At 36.6% G+C, this 17,248-nt stretch overlaps 1 non-coding gene across 1 annotated transcript; it reads right to left on the minus strand.

The window, feature by feature from the left end:
• Positions 1-394: 394 nt before the first annotated feature.
• LOC127197737 (U6 spliceosomal RNA) lies at positions 395-501 on the minus strand. Its single transcript, XR_007831728.1, has one exon. It is a non-coding gene; the product is annotated as a U6 spliceosomal RNA (small nuclear RNA).
• Positions 502-17,248: the final 16,747 nt, after the last annotated feature.

Consider the following 17,248-nt stretch of genomic DNA (forward strand, 5'->3'; position numbering starts at 1 on the left):
TAAACATGGTTGAGCATACGCCCTTGTTTTGTGGTGGAGCATCATTTGGATATATTGCTAGGAGTGGAATAGCTGGGTCTTGTGGTAGCCATAGTGCCAGTTTTCTGAAAAAACCACCAGATTTATTTTCAATGTGGTTGTACAAGTTTGCACTCCCACCAGCAATGAAGGAGTGTTCCCTTTCTCCACATCCTCACTAACATGTGCTGTCACTTGAGTTTTTGATCTTAGCCATTCTGATTGGTGTAAGATAGAATCTCAGAGTCATTATGATTTGCATTTCTCTGATGACTAAGGATATTGAGCATTCCTTTAAGTGTTTCTCAGCCATTTGCTATTCCTCTGTTGAAAATTATATGTTTAATTCTGAGTCCCATTTCTTTTTTTTTTTTTTTTTAATATGGAACGCTTCACGAATTTGCGTGTCATCCTTGCGCAGGGGCCATGCTAATCTTCTCTGTATCGTTCCAATTTTAGTATATGTGCTGCCGAAGCAAGCACCTGAGTCCCATTTCTTAATTTGGTTATTTGGTTTGGTGGTGTTTAATATCTTGAGTACTTTATATATTTTGGATATTAGAACTTTGTTAGATGTAGGGTTGGTGAAGATCTTTTCCTAGTCTGTAGGCCATCACTTTGTTCTGTTGACAGTGTCTTCTGCCTTACAGAAACTTTAAAGCATCATGAGGTCTCATTTATTAATTGTTGACCTTAAAGCCTGGGCTGTTGGTGTTCTGTTCAGGAATCTGCCTCCTGTGCCAATGTGTTCCAGGCTCTCCCCCACTTTTTCTTTTAACAGATTTAGTGTCTCTAGTTTTATGTTGAGTTCTTTAATCCACATGGACTTGGGTTTTCTGCATGGTGATAAATATGGGTCTACTTGCACTTTTCTACATGTAGACATCCAGTTAGACCAGCACTATTTGTTGAAGATGCTATCCTTTTTCCATTGAATAGATTTCACTTCTTTGTTAAAAATCAAGTGTCCATATGTGTGTGGATTCATTTCTGCATCTTCAATTCAATTCCATTGATCAACCAGCCTATTGTTGTGCCAGTACCATGCTATTTTAATTACTTTTGCTCTATAGTACAGCTTGAGATCAGCTATGGAGATTCTTCTGAAGGATTATTTATTGTACAGGATTATTTTAGCTATTCTGGGTTTTTTGTTTTTCTATACAAAGTTGAAATTTGATGTCTCAATGTCTTTAAAAATTGTGTATGTATTTTGATAGGGATTCCATTGAATCTATAAATTGCTTTTGATAAGATGGCCATTTTTACTATGTTAATTCTCCTAATCCATGAAAAAGGGAGATCTTTCCATCTTCTGATGTCAACTCCAATCTCCTTCTTCAGAAATTTGAAGTTTTTTCAAACAATTCTTTTACTGATTGGTTAGAGTTACTCCTAGATATTTTATATTATTTGTTGCCATAATGAAGGGTACAGTTCACCTAATTTCTTTCTCTGCACAATTGTCATTTGTACATACAAAGGCTACTGACATTTTTAGTTAATTTTGTATCCAATGTGCTGAAGGTATTTATCAGCAGTAGGAGTTCTCTGGTGGAATTTTGGGGGTCATTTATGTACACTATCGTATCATCTACAAATAGGGATAATTGGACATCTTCCTTTCCCATTTGGATCCCCTTGATCTCCTTTTGTTGTCTTATTGTTCTAGCTAGAACTTCAAGAACTATATTGAAGAGATATAGAGAAAGTGGGCAGCATTGCTTGGTCCCGATTTTAGAGGAATTTCCTTAAGTGTCTCTCCATTAAATTTGATGTTGGCTATTGGCTTCCTGTATATAGCCTTTATTATGTTTAGGTATGTGCCTTATATCCCTGATCTCTCCAAAACTTTAAACATCAATAGGTGATGGATTTTTTTTTTCAAATGCTTTTTCTGCATCTAAGGAGATGATCATGTGGTTTTCTTCCTTTCAGTTTGTTTATATGGTAGATTACATTGATGGATTTCTGTATAGTAAGCCATCCTTGCATGCCTGCAATGGAGCTTTCCTGGTCATGCTAGATGATATCTTTGATGTGTTCTTTTATTCGGTTTGCGAGTATTTTATGGAGTATTTTTGCATCAGTGTTCATAAGAGAAATTGGCCCAATTGTGCCAGGGCAGTCTGCTGGGGCCTGTAGTAAGGCTCCTGCCTGTTCCTGTTAAGAACAAGCAGCTGTGGCTGGATAACATGTCCACAACAACCTGGGCACCTGTGTGGAACCTGGGGCTTTCTGTGGGCTGATGTGTTATAGAGCCTGGTTACAGTTCGCAGACAGGCTCTGGCCCAGACTCTGGGCACTGGGCTTCCATCCTCTGTGGGTCATTGGATGACCTCAGGACAGACCCACTTGTGGTCTGCATTTTGAGAGACCCCTCTGACCTAGTGTTCTCTAGGTCTTGCTGTCTGTTGATCTCTGTCAGGTCCCTAGTCTCCATGCAGTAGATCAGATACAGTGCACGTTCTGCACTGCTATTTTGGAATCTACCCTGAAGCCTGGAGTGTATTAGAAGCACCATAAACCTGAATATTGCTTTTATTTTTTTAAATCTATTTATCTATTCATTACCATCAGACTAAGGAATATAATTCAAATTTAGAGAATTGTTTACAGGTAAGGTCTTGTCACTGCCATTTTGTACATTGTTTTCTAACCATTTTATGGTTACTTTATTTTTTTTTAGCCTTCTTACTATATTTCCATTTTATCAGTCAATTCTAAACTTCCATGAATTTTTATGATACAAAGAACAGAAATTTCTTCTTAGCTTAAATAACTCCATTTAGCCTGTTTTATAAGGCATGTCTAATGATTATGAAGTTTATTTAAGAAGAATAGCTTTACCGATTTTTTAAATGGTTTTTTGCTTGAGAGTTGTTTTTCCTTCTTCTCGCCTTCTTCCATTTTTCTTGTTCCTTGTCTTCTTCATGCTTCCCTTGATCTTCCTTGGAAAATCTCCTCTCTTTTTCACCCTTCCCTTCTTCCTCCTCTCTTTTTACCTACTCCTCTTTATTGTCCTCCTCTTATTATTTTCAACATTATCATTTTCTGTTACTCTTTCTTTTTCCCCTTTACTTTCTCTCTTTCTTTCCCCCTTCCCCTTCTTTCCCACACCTCCTTTTTCTCATAATATATTACCTACTCTTTTCTAGGCAAAGCTTGCACTGAGAAATCAAATGATAATATTATGATGGTTTGTTTTATATGACAAGTCTCTTGAAGCTTTCAAAATGTGTTCTTTGATTTTAGACTTTTTTTTTATAATACATACTAGTGAATATTCTATGAGATTAATCCCCTTAGGAACTTTTGAGTTTTGTGAAGCTGCATATATTTCACTCTTCCAGAATTTCAAATTTTTGTAATTTTTCTTTAAGATTTCTTCTCCCTTCTCCTCACTTTATAAGGATTCTATGATTTACATATTAATTGTCTTGTGTTTACTCGACCTCAACATCAGCTTTTTCTATTGATCTTTTTTCTTCACTAACTAAATTTTTTTAAAATCCTTTTACTTGTAAATTTGTTTATATATATTTTCTATAACCAGGTCTATTGTTGAACGATACTCCACTCTAAAATTTTATGTGACCGTAAAAAATTTCTGCATCATCGTTTTTAATTTTTTTTCATGTATTTGTTTGAGAAATTTTAAGACTGCATATATGTGTGTTATTCTTTTATGATTCTCTGCGATTCCTTTAAAGTTACTCTGAAATCTTTATCAGATGATTTAATTTTCATTTCCTTTGAGCTCCTCATAGGAAAACTGTTTCTTTAGTGGCACTATGTCTCATTGACTTTTCATGTCTTTAAAGATTGTTTTGTTGTTTTCTACCAGAAATAAGGCATCATATTCTCTGATGCATACTAGGAAGGTTTAGGGAGAAAACACGTTTACCAGTCATTCCAGTGTTGAATTTTGAGATTCCTTCAGAATCTATTTGTATGAATATGCAGAGACTAGATTATTTGTTCTGTCAATTGACAAAACTATATGCCTTTTCTAGATCTTATATTCCCAGTCCAAGTGTGAAGACTTTTTTTTTCCTCTAGGGCACTGACCTAAAATCCTCAAGTTGGCATGCTTTCTTCCAAACTTATCATCAGACTAGAATATCTGCAGTTTTATAAACTATATTTAAAAATGTGATGCTAGAGAGATGGCTCAGAGGTTAAGAGCACTTTACAAACTCTCTGTATTTTGTAATCATATGTATCGTATATCTCCTATATTATTATAAATCCACATATATTTAGAAGAAATTTTCCAAGTAACCTCTTAAATAATGATTTTACTTAGAAATCTAGCCAATGGTCAGAACATTCTCCACAGTTGAGTGGAGAGTGTGATACGACTTTCTCACGTACTCTGGTGCCTCACATTTGACCATGTCCCCTGGAGGGGGAGACCTGGTGGCACTCAGAGGAAGGACAGCAAGTAGCCAAGAAGAGACTTGATACCCTATGAGAATATATAGGGGGAGGTAATCCCCCTCAGGAACAGTCATAGGGGAGGGGAAGAATGGGAAAATTGGGGGGGCGGGGAATGGGAGGATACAAGAGATGGGATAAACATTGAGATGTAACAAGAATAAATTAATAAAAAAAAAAGAAAAAAAAAAAGAAAATCAGTGACATACTTCAGATGTTCGGACTTTGTTTTATAGACTGTTGGGACATTTAGACAAAGATTCAAATAAAATGTACAAATTACAGAAAATTATTCATGATAGTTTTATGTTGACTCAGATATTGATAACAATAAAGTAAATACAGATGATTACAGTTTATTGGAGAAGACTGTGGCGTGGAGTGATACCTTAGAGTGCTGTGATACGGCCTAGTGAGATGGCTCAGCAGCTAGGAGTACTGGATGCTCTTCAAGAGGTCCTGAGCTACTACATCATCTATAAAGGGATTTGATGCTTCTTTCAGACATGCAAATGTACATGCAGGCAGAACACTCATACATTAAAAAAAAGTAGAGTGCTCGGATAGACATCAGTCAAGAGATATGGAAATGTAGAGGGACAAATAAGTAAAAAAAAATGATTTTTCAGCCCTGACTGAGATATAAATGAGTAATGACCAGGTTATTCTTTCCTCTGTTGTTTGAATCTTCCAACAGATCATTGCAAATATCTTTCTCTTATTCATTTTTAAGTTAGTATTGAATCTTAGCATTCATGTTGATTCTTTCTTGGACTATACACTTAAACTACTGAGCAGTTCTTACATGTTTCTTTTTCTTTCTTTCTTTTCTTTCCTTCTTTTTTTATAACACGGCCTTAATCATGTTAGTCATAGTTGTTTTTGGATTCTCTGATGGATAATTACACAAATATTATCACACTTGAGTCTGGTTCTGAAGAATGTTTTATCTCTTTAGACTAAGTATTCCTTTGCTCTTGTCTTCTTCATCCTCTTTGTTGAAGGGCAGGCATTACATTAGGTAACAAAAACTAAAGTCTTTAGAGTAAGGGTTCATGCAAATTTGTCTTCAGAAGTGGTGGGATATTGGGGATGTTTGCTGTGATTCTAGATGCCTGCAGTTTTTCTTTTCTTTTAAAAGTTTTTGAGACTTTCAGACATATATACAATGGAAGATGATGATTTCCACTTCCTATTCCCCATTCCAAGTTTCTCACTTCATGTTCTCTTCAATCCCATTCATTCATTTTCATTAGTTCCTCAACAATTCCAAACAATACATTTGAGCATACTTAACACCCTTTTCCAAATGTCCCATATTCAACCCCCTTCCCTATACACCTAAATTTCTCTCTCTCTCTCTCTCTCTCTCTCTCTCTCTCTCTCTCTCTCTCTCTCTCTCTCTTAACCTATTAAGTATAATTTGTGTTGCCCAAGTACTCTTGGGTGTGGGTTCTATCCTGTAGTATGGTTAACTTACCAGAGGGGTCACATCATTAAAGAAAATTTACTCTTTCTTTCCCAACATCTAATTTCTCAACTAGATGTGGAACATCATGCCCAACCCCTCTTTTCATGCTGAGATTTTGTCTGGCTTGAGCTTGCTTAGGACTTTTAAATGTTGTAAGTTTTTATGTGTAATATGCTGTTTCCTTGTCATTATCCACTCCCTCTGGCTCTTACATTCCCTCTATTGCTACTTCCTTAAAGTTTCCTGAGTCTCTGGAGGATGGATGGGTTTCATGTCCCATTTTATACTGAGCATTACATAGTGTCTTAATCTCTATCCCTTGACCACTTGTGGGTCTCTAAGATAATTGCGACCTACAGTAAAAGGAAGTTTCTCTAGTGAGGGTTAAGAAATGCATTAATGTATGGCTAAAACAATGTCTGTAAGCTCTACAGCTTTTAATTTCTCTAATGACCTTGATTTTCCCTCCTCTATTATCTTCAGTTATCTCTAAGAACTTTATGAATAGGGAGTAGGCTTTAGAACTCTATTAACTATGGCCCATATTAATCTTGACAATGGGGTTGCAATATGACTAGGAAGGAGCTCTATTATTTTCTGGATAACTGCAAGTATTTTGTGTGTACAGACCTTAAAACTGAGATATATAGAAGCAATTATTTTTTGTGTTAAGTTTCACTCACTTCCTATCATTTTCTCTTGCAACACCATTTCAAATCTAATGCTCTGTTTGCCTTCCCTTCTTGATGATTTCTTCCATTATATTACTAAGAGAGATAGAAGGGCCTATAGTAATCTGAATTTGCTTCTTCTGGGTTATGGATCTGGCTGAATCCATTCTCTAGTGTTTATACCTTTCCTCAAGATAATTAGAATTTTTCTTCAATGATTATCCTACCATTGATTTCACTGAATTCTGAATGAATCCTTCTAGATCTTACCTTTGAAAACCCGTGGACTTCTAGAAGTAAAGTTTACAAGAGTATATCTATCACCTACCTCTACCCACAAAAAAGTAGAACTCAAGAGATCATTTGCTGGTATTATATCTAATGCCAAGATGCCAGAAAATTGCCAAAATTATCATTTCTATGTTTCTTCCCATCTAGGGCTCCTTTATTTCCAGACAAGGCACACAGTATCATGTGTGTCACTGAATAGCACCTACCAACCTTAATTTGGGTGAGTATTTCTGTACACACTCAACTCTCGGATGGCTGCAACAAGTCTTGGATTCTCAGTTTTCCCATCTGTTTCTTGCTAGAAGGATATAAATGAATGATAACTTCTAATTTCATTACATGCTAAAAATTGTGGCTGAGTGCCAACCTTTGAAATTTTAAAAATACACTGTCGAACTTTTTCAAACTGAGAAACACTTAAAGAAATGCTCACGTACTCTGGTGCTTCACATTTGACCATGTCCCCTGGAGGGGGAGACCTGGTGGCACTCAGAGGAAGGACAGCAAGTAGCCAAGAAGAGACTTGATATCCTATGAGAATATATAGGGGGACGTAATCCCCCTCAGGAACAGTCATAGGGGAGGGGAATAATGGGAAAATAGGGGGGGGGGAGGAATGGGAGGATACAAAGGATGGGATAAACATTGAGATGTAACAAGAATAAATTAATAAAAAAAAATAGTAAAAAAAAAAAAAAAAAAAAAAGGAAGTACAAAGGAAAAACCAATAGTATCCAAAATCTAAAAAAAAAAAAAAAAAAAAAAAAAAAAAAAAAAAAAAAATGCACAACATCATTAGTCATCAGAGAAATGCAAATCAAAATGACCCATTAGAATGGCTAAGGTCAAAAATACAAGTGATACCATATGGTGGCAAGGATGTGGAAAAAGAAGAACACTCCTTCATTGCTGGTGGGAACACAAAGTGGTACAACCACTTTGGAAATCCATCTGGTGCTTTCTCAGAAAAATGGGAATAGGGCTTCCTCAAGACCCAGCTATTCCACTCCTTGGAATATACCCAGAAAATGCTCTACTACACAACAGGGACATATGCACAACCATGTTCATGGTGGCCTTATTCATAATACCCAGAACATGGAAACAGCCTAAGTGTCCCTTAGTAGAAGAATGGATAAAGAAACTGTTGTACATTACACTATGGAATACTACTCAGCTATTAAAAACAAGGAATTCCCAAAATTTACTACAATTAGATTGAACTAGAAATGATCATAATGAGTGAGTTCACCCAGAAGCAGAAAGAGTCAAATGACTTATACTCACTTATATCTAGACACTAGCTCAAGGGGCATGTCCCATGAAAGTCTTCACTTACCAGAAAAGTGGGTCAGAGGGGAGGACATGCTATTGGGACTTTAGGTGAGAGAAGCATGGGAGCATGGGGAAATGGAAGGACCCAGAGGGTCCTAGAAACCTACAAGTAGAACATTATGATAGGCAGATTTGGGCCCAGGGGTCCTGTTCAAACTATGGCACCAGCCAAGGACAATATGTGCAGTAAACTTCAAACCCCTACACAGATCTAGCCAATGGACAGGACATTCTCCATAGTTGAGTGGAGAGCGGGGTCTGACTTTCTATGAACTGTGGTGCCCCATATTTGACCACGTCCCCTTGATGGGGAGGCCTGGTGGCACTCAGAGGAAGGATAGCAGGTTACTAAGAAGAGACTTGATGCCCTATGAGCATATACAAGGGGAGGAAGTCCCCCTCAGTCACAGACATAGGTGAGGGGGATAGGGGGAAAGCAGAAGGGAGAGAGGAATGGGAGGATACAAGGGATGGGATAACAATTTAGATATACTATGAATAAATTAATAAAATATTTTAAAGAAATAAATAAAACTTTCAAACAAATAAATAAAAGAGAATATATAACATTTTTGCTTGTATTAAATAACAATTTTTACAGTTGCAGGTGTTTATTTCAACTATTTTAGCGTATATGTGCCAAACAAGTATTGGCTATTATTACACTCCTCTACTAAATCAATGTCATTTCTTTATATGCTAGCTAAATTAGTATCAAAAACTTGATAAACAACCCCCCACAAATCATCTCTAGACCAAAAGGCCCAACTAATGCTAATATTGGTTTAAAACAATTAACAATCATAAGCAAGCCCTTTAGTTTGGTTATTATATTTTAAATAAATTTTAATCTAGAATAAATTTTCGTTTCCTCATTACATTGATTACTGAAGATAGAATGCCAGCTGTGTATATAATATCACACATTTTTAATTTTCCTGCTAGTGTTCTTGTAAACTTTACTGATACTTTGTTGTCTATATTTTATCAACACTAGAAATCAGATGTAAAGGTAACTATTGATTTGAATTTCATTTGAGTGGAATACTTCACAGGCAGTATTATTTATTTTATGTCATTATATCAGAAAATACTTAAGGCCAATAGTCTTCATCTTAGTAACTCTGTAATTGACAAGATTAGGGTGAGAATATCTGACCTTGCAATGAACTTTTCTATTTTTCCTTTCAGTCAACAAAACAATCTGCTCTATCCCCTTCCTTCATCAGTGCCCTTAAAATGAGAACTGCCAAGTTCCTTTTTCTATGATTACTCTACACACAGTTGTTATATTTTACAGTAGAGTATTAACCTAAATTCTATTTTACTTGAACAAGAAAGTTCTTTCATTCACAAAACTGTCACATAGAATATCAGTTGCCCTGCAAAAAATCAATTCTAAAAAATGATTGGATTTAGATGGGATGTTAATGTAACTTATTTACCAGATATAAATGTCATCTTGGAGGCTTATTGCTAAATAAGATCACTCTTTCTAGTTCTTTCTGAACTTAACTTTGGCTGGTTGGTTCAACTCAACTGTTCTGGGTCAAACTCCTCTCCAAGATGACTTATTCAATCTCATTTCTCTTGGATACTCACTGAATTTTTCTGTTTGGCCTCAAACTAACCCTAAAAAATCATTTTAATCTTCTGGCTCCTTCCATTCTTTGACTTCAACTGCCTCCGTAGGATCTCATGAACAAACTCAACTCTACTACACTGCGTTCACTCAACTGAACTGCACAGAACTCAATTCTACACAATTGAACTGACTGAACTGATCTGAACAGCCACAAACTGAACTGCCACTGCACTGCATCTCAACTGACTCCACTCTGACTGGCAACTGACTGACCCTAACTCAGCTCAACTCAACTGACCTCTCCCTGCACTCTCTTAACTCACCCTTCTGTGCTGTTCTCATGAGAGTTGAGTGTGTCCTATTCTAATAAATCATCCTCTGATTCTTCACTTTGTCTCTCAATTAGATGTCATTGTATGGAATTTAAAGTGTATACTCAAGGTATGCCTGTATTCCTGCCAGAGGCATTTAAGGTGTATGCATTTCAGCCATATTACACAAGGAAAGATTCAAGGAAAGTATGTTTATTCTAACCAAAGCTAGTGTAAGATTTATAACAATAGTAATAGGCGCAACAATTAATGAAGTATAAATGTGGTAAATTTATAGGAATCTCACACTGCTCCAAGCAAACATAATTATTATTGAAGCTAACCTCAAATTCTGAGAACCACACTCTGGCCTTCTACAAGAGCAACAAGCACTCTTAACCACTTAGCAAACTCTCCAGCCCTATTGTGTTTACTTCCCAATGAACTAAAAATAATTAAACTACTAAATGCAGCACAGAAAAATGAGAATAATTAAAGGAGTCAGATTTATATTTGACACCAAATAAGATCACATTTTTCATAGCTCAGGTGAGAACAAGAGATAGAAACTGGTCAGGCTTAGAAGGTAAGGCAAAATATTTGAGCATGTCCTTGCTGCAGGCCAGGAATGCCAGAAGAGAGCTCTGGTCTCTGATTCCTTCTTATTTCTACTCCTAAATGGGTACCTACACCTAGAGGCTGTAAGTGAGGATGCTACTGAAACTGACGTAGGCACACTGATACCTTGTCTGTGAGTCAAGTGGACTGACCACCTCCTCATGCATAACCTAGCTTCAAGCATCAGTTTTATAAAAAGACTAACAGTTAGATGGTACCCTGTTTCCTGAGACTACTCCTGCTAGGCAGGAGTTTTGTTTGCTTGCTTGCTTGATCTCTCTCTCTCTCTCTCTCTCTCTCTCTCTCTCTCTCTCTCTCTCTCTCTCTCTCTCTCTCTCTCTCTCTCTCCCCTCCTCTTACTTTCTATAATAACATAATTCTTTTTAAAACTTACCCTCTGTTCTATAAATATCATTCTTTGAACTGATGAGACACGAACTAAAAGAAACTGATTCAGTGGAAGTGTTTGTGACTGAAAGTATCTAGCACTCTAAATCTTGAGTTAAAACCCATCCAAGATGATAGAAATGGTCCCAGTAACTCAAATATATTCCACTTTTCTTTCATTTTTATGATATTTATTCATTTGTATATATATGCATGCACTTTGAACGGTGTGTTTGTGTGCATCAACACATGCATGTACATGCAAGCGCAGGAATATCAAGCATAAATGTAGAAATTTAAAGCCAGTGTGTGGGGAGTAGATTCTTTCCTCCCACCATGGGAGTTCTGGGGATCAAGCAGTTTCTAAGGCTTGGCAACAGGTTCATCTAGTCTGCCTAGCCATTATGCCAGCCCGCTTTTCCAGTATCAGTTTTACTGATAGAGTGAAGACAGGTATTATGTTCAATAAATATACAAACTAAAGTATTAACATGTAGTTTCTCTTATTCATGTATGTACCTATAGAATTAGGAAAAGCTATGAAACGCAATATTATACTAACCACTGGTTTAAAATGACAAGAAAGATGTCCTTCAAAGTCCTTGCTGCAAAGGACAGAGGCATTAAGATTGAATTTAACTCTTCTAAAAACAAAGTCAGGAAGTTTCTACATGCTAAAGTGAGCCAACAGAAAAACACTAGGGGTGTACGGTGAATACTAGTGTGTGACTAGACTATCTGTGTTTTCTAATTGTTACTTAAGGAAGAAAACTCCCAAGCACCTGAAAGGGATGTGGGGCAAGGACAGGACATAGCTAGATGATTGTTTTCAAATCGTCTAGTAATTTCTGGATTTCAGACATTTTGTATCCCAAAGGCAGAAGAGTCTGCAAAACAGCTAGGTGGCTTTGCTATCACTCCTAACCAATAAATTTTAGTTCCAGAAACCATTTTGAAGAAAAGAACCAGTTCACACAGGTTGTTCCCTGCCATCGACAAATACACTACAATGGGGAAACACCACCTCAACTCCTCCAAGAACCACCTACACAGAGATACAAAATAAATAAATGATTTTTTTTAAACAGAGAAAAAAATCTCAAGTAAGTTTCTAAAGTAAAAGCTCAGACAAAAAGGAGGTTAAAGACATCAGGCTAAATATATATAGTTAAACCAAAGGGATTATTAAGAATGTCTTTTTAAGTGGGGAAGAGCCTGGAACACATTGTCATAGGAGACAGCTTCCTGAACACAACATCCACAGGCAAGGCCTTAATATCAACAATTAATAAATGGAACCTCATGAGGCTGAAAAACTTCTGTAAAGTACTGTCATCAGAACAAAGTGACAGCCTACAGACTGGGGAAAGATCTTCACCAACCCTACAAATGACAAAGGTCTCATATCCAAAATATATAAAGAACTCAAGAAATTAAACATCACCAAACCAAATAACCCAATTAAGAAATGGGGCTCAGAACTAAACAGAATTCTCAACAGAGGAATATCGAATGGCTGAGAAACACTTAAAGAAATGCTCAACCTCCTTAGTCATCAGGGAAATGCAAATCAAAACAACTCTGAGATTCCATCTTACACCCATCAGAATGGCTAAGATAAAAAACTCAACAGCACATGCTGGCGAGGATGTGGACAAAGGGGAACACTCCTTCATTGACAGTAGGGATGCAAATTTGTACAACAACTTTGAAAATCTATCTGGCACTTTCTCAGAAAACTGTGAATAAGGCTACCTCAAGCCCAGCTATTCCACTACTTGGAATATACCCAGAAGATTCTCCACCACAAAGAAGGACATAAGCCCAACCATGTTCACAGCAACCTTATTCATAATAGCCAGAACCTGGAAATAGCCTAAATGTCCTTCAGTCAAAGAATGGATAAAGAAACTGTGGTACATTTACACTATGCAATACTACTCAGCTATTAAAAACAAGTAAATTCTAAAATTTGTGGACAAATGGATAGAACTAGAAAGGATCATACTGAGTGAGTTAACCCAGACCCAGAAAGTCTCACATGGTATATATTCACTTAGAAGTGGACTCTAGCCCAAAAGGGATGTCCCATCAAAGTCTTCACTTAACAGGAGATTGGGATAGATGTGAGGACATCCTATTGGTACTCTAGGTGAGAGAAGTATGGGAGAATGGGGGAATAGAAGGATCCAGAGGGTCCTAGAATCCTACAAGAACATCATGATGGTCAAACCCAGGGGTTCTGCTCAAATTACTGCACCAACCAAGGGCAATACATGCAGTAAACATCGAATTTAGATCTAGCCAATGAACAGGACATTCTCTGCAGTTGTGTGGAGAGCAAGGAATTACTCTGACATGAATTCTGTTGCCCCATATTTAACTACTTCCCCTTAGTGGGGAGGCCTGGTGACACTCAGAAAAAGGATAACTGGGCTACCAAAGATGAGATTTGATAGCCTATTACCATATAATGGGGGAGGAGGTCCCCTCAGTCACAGACCTAGGGGAGAGGAATAGGGTGAAAGCAGGAGGGTGGAGGAACCGGAGGATAGAAGTGCGGGGAAAACAGTTGAGATATAATCTGAACAGATTAATTAAATTTAAAAAAGAATGTCTTTATTAGCCTGGCACAGTGGCTCACACCTGTAATCTCAGCACTTGGCGAGTAAGAGGGACAGCCTGGTCTACAAAGTGAGTCCAGGACAGCCAAGGCTACACAGAGAAACCTTGTTTCAAACAAGAAAAAGAAAAGAATGTCTTCATCAAATTGATGAAATAGATATAGAAAATAATATAAACAGCTTAGGGGAAGACTTCTGGTTGTATAGACTGTGTCCATCACTTGTTTATTTAGCTTCATTAAGGGCATAAAATAAATAAAACCAGGTTTCTTTTTTTTTTTTTTTTATAATGAGAAAAGTAAATTCCAGCACAAAATAAAAAGTGATTCCTTAATTTTCAATCTGTTAATTCACCTTGAAAGACTTCAAATATAAGCAAGCTTCTGAGATATTCTAGTAGTGCATTCAAGCAGAGAAAGAATTTTTCCCTGTGCCTGTAAAGCTGAAAATTATTTGACATGATCTTTTCTAATGATTGTAATGAATTTTCTTACTTTAACCATGAGCATCCTGTCTCTGCTCTAAATAGGCGTAAGTGGCTTAAACAGTGAGACTACAGAGAAGTAAACCACTCAGTCTTCAATGAGGACAGATCTGGTGCCACAAAAAATTAAATACTGCTTGAGGAAAATAGTCTGATACTAAGTGACAATGTTTAATACTAACTTTCAGTTTTATTTTCTTTGCTTTATCATCATCACCATCATCATTATTAATATTATTTGAAACTTCAACCACAGTTTCCCCTCTCTGTTCTCCTCCCAGTCCCTTCCCACTACCTCCCTTCTGCCCCGCCTCGTCCAATCCTCCTTCATTTCTCTTCAGAAAAGGGCTGGGCTCCTATGGATGTCAACCAAACATGGCACATCAAGTTGCATATAGACTAGGTGCCTCCCTCATATTAAGGCAACTCAGTATGATGAAAATGGTTCCACGAGCAGGGAAAAGAATCAGAAACAGCCCCTATTCTCATTATTAGGAGTCTCACACTGCACAACTATAGCACATGCACAGAAGGCCTAGCTCAGTCCCATGCAGGCTTCATGGTTGTCAGCACAGTCTCTGTGACACCTTTTGAGTCCAGGTTAGTTGACTCTGTGGTTTTCTTGTGGTGTTCTTGACCCCTCTGGCTCTTACAAGCCTTCTTCCCCATTTTCCACAGAATTCTCTGCGCTCGGCCTGATATATGTATGGCTCTAGTCTCTCTATCTGTTTCCATCAGTTGCTGGGTGAAGCCTCTCTGATGACAATTGCATTAGACTCCAGTTTATAAATATAACAGAATATCATTAGGAATAATTTCATTATTTTGTTCACATTTTTGTTGTTGTTTGCCAGTCATATTTGGTTGTATCCTAGATCTCGACCCTATTCAGACACTTGGTCCGAGTCCTCCGGGCAGTGTCGTGTGTCAGTCAAGTACATACTCTTTCCTCTCAGCCATCAGGAAAAGCCAACCCTCCCTCTTGATTGCTGGATGATGGATTTCTATCTTTCAGGGCTTGAAATGATTTGACATCAAAAAACTAGCACAAGGGTCTCATCCATAACATGGCAATATAATATTTTATGTGTCACTTCTGCAGACCATTGTGCAATTTTAATATTTTTTAATTTTATTTTGGGAGACTATGATGTCTAGTTGTATTGTCTGCTCCAATACACCCTAATCCCATTTAAATTGCTTTTGCATTTGAATATATAGGTTCTTTATGACTTTCCAGAAAGCTCTTAGTGTTACTAAATTATTATTATTTTATTAAATCATTTGTTTGTTTGTTTGTTTGTTTAGAGACAGGGATTCTTTGTGTAGCCCTGGCTGTTCTGGAACTTGACCGATAGACCAAGGTGGCCTTAAACTCTTGGAGATCTGCTTGCCTCTGCCTCCCTTGTGCTGTGACTAAAGGTGTGTGCCACCATCTCTTGGCTTTTTAATAAAACTTAACATATGAAAATAAAACTTGTGATTCTTATAACCTTTTATAAATAAACATTAGATATAACAAGGTCGTTAAGCCAAAAATTAAATGTCTTGCTTCAATTAATAAGTAACTCAGAGTATACATATTTATACACACATATGCATAAACACAATACTTATATATATACATATACACATATGTATGCACATTTAAATATACATATTTATATACAACATACATAAATTTATGGTGAATAAAAGTTTCCAGGTCTAAATAATATAATTGATTTTTCTACTGTACCAAAGACTTCAAGTATGAAAACTTTTACTGGGAATTTCATGTATATAGAATATGTATACATACACATATGCACACATAATATATGAAGGTGTTTGACATTTATACATACACATATACATATATATATGAATATATTCTTATACTTAAAATTAAGAAAAGGGAAGCACGGTATAGTGTGACATTCTTGCAATCATAGCATGCAAAAGACTGAGACAGAAAGATTGTTACAAGTTTAAGGTCATCCTAGGATGCATATTGCATTCAAAGACAACTGAAGCTACATAGTAAGACTCTGTCTCCAATAACAAGCAAAAGAAAAAATCAAAACAAACCAGAACAATATTATTTAATGGATAAAAGCATAGTGTCAAACCAACCACCATATTTCTTATATATAATCTAATTTGTAATTAATATCATAGATTTTCAATTCTTCCACTCTGTTTCCAACAAAAGAGAAGTTTAGCCTGCCAGCCCAAGGCTATAGCTTTAATCACACAGTATAATGGAGACTACAAGAATGCATCTGTCAAACATGTGAGTTTAATTTTATTTCATGATCAATAATATTTATTAATGATCAAATATCTTTAAAGTGTGTACTATGATATGTTGGTAGATATAAACATTCTTATTATTTATACACAATGAAAAAGCCTTATATATAAATACTTGAACATTCAACGCCTTGATGGTATGTTTTTAAGGGATAATCCCTTTAATTTTGTCTTATTTTCTAATGCTCATGAAAGAGACCACAAATACTGCAAAAACCTAGATTTTGAATCTCGAAATAGTTGAAGGCCAATATGAAATAATGCATTTGTCATTTAAATAAGATATTATGCTTGGCTCTTTTGAACTTTAACAGAAACTACAAGAAGCAAGACCAATTCTGTACAGGTGCCTTTAACAACAAATCAAGCACTCATCACTATTGTAATGCTGTACTTTTTCCATCAATGGTGTACAACAACCTCTCTTGGTGATGTTAACTGATTCTCTCTGTGTCTCATTTTAGACCTTGAGAACTGCCAAGAGCATCTAGCTGTCCTAATGTTTATTATCAGATAGTGTTCAAATATATTCTTAGGAGGAGAATGGGAAGCTGTAATCTGTCTTCTTCCATTTCTCCAGAGGAGCTACAATCCCATGCAAGAAATGCTAGCTGAGCCCAGGTCTTCAGGGATAGACCTCCTTCTCTGTGGGTCTCAATACCAAACAGTAGCCTCCCTTCCTTTTCCTTGCGCTGTGTTTCCCTGCTCACCAAGCTCA

The sequence above is a fragment of the Acomys russatus genome, chromosome 1, assembly GCF_903995435.1.
Source record: "Acomys russatus chromosome 1, mAcoRus1.1, whole genome shotgun sequence".
Taxonomy (NCBI): domain Eukaryota; kingdom Metazoa; phylum Chordata; class Mammalia; order Rodentia; family Muridae; genus Acomys; species Acomys russatus.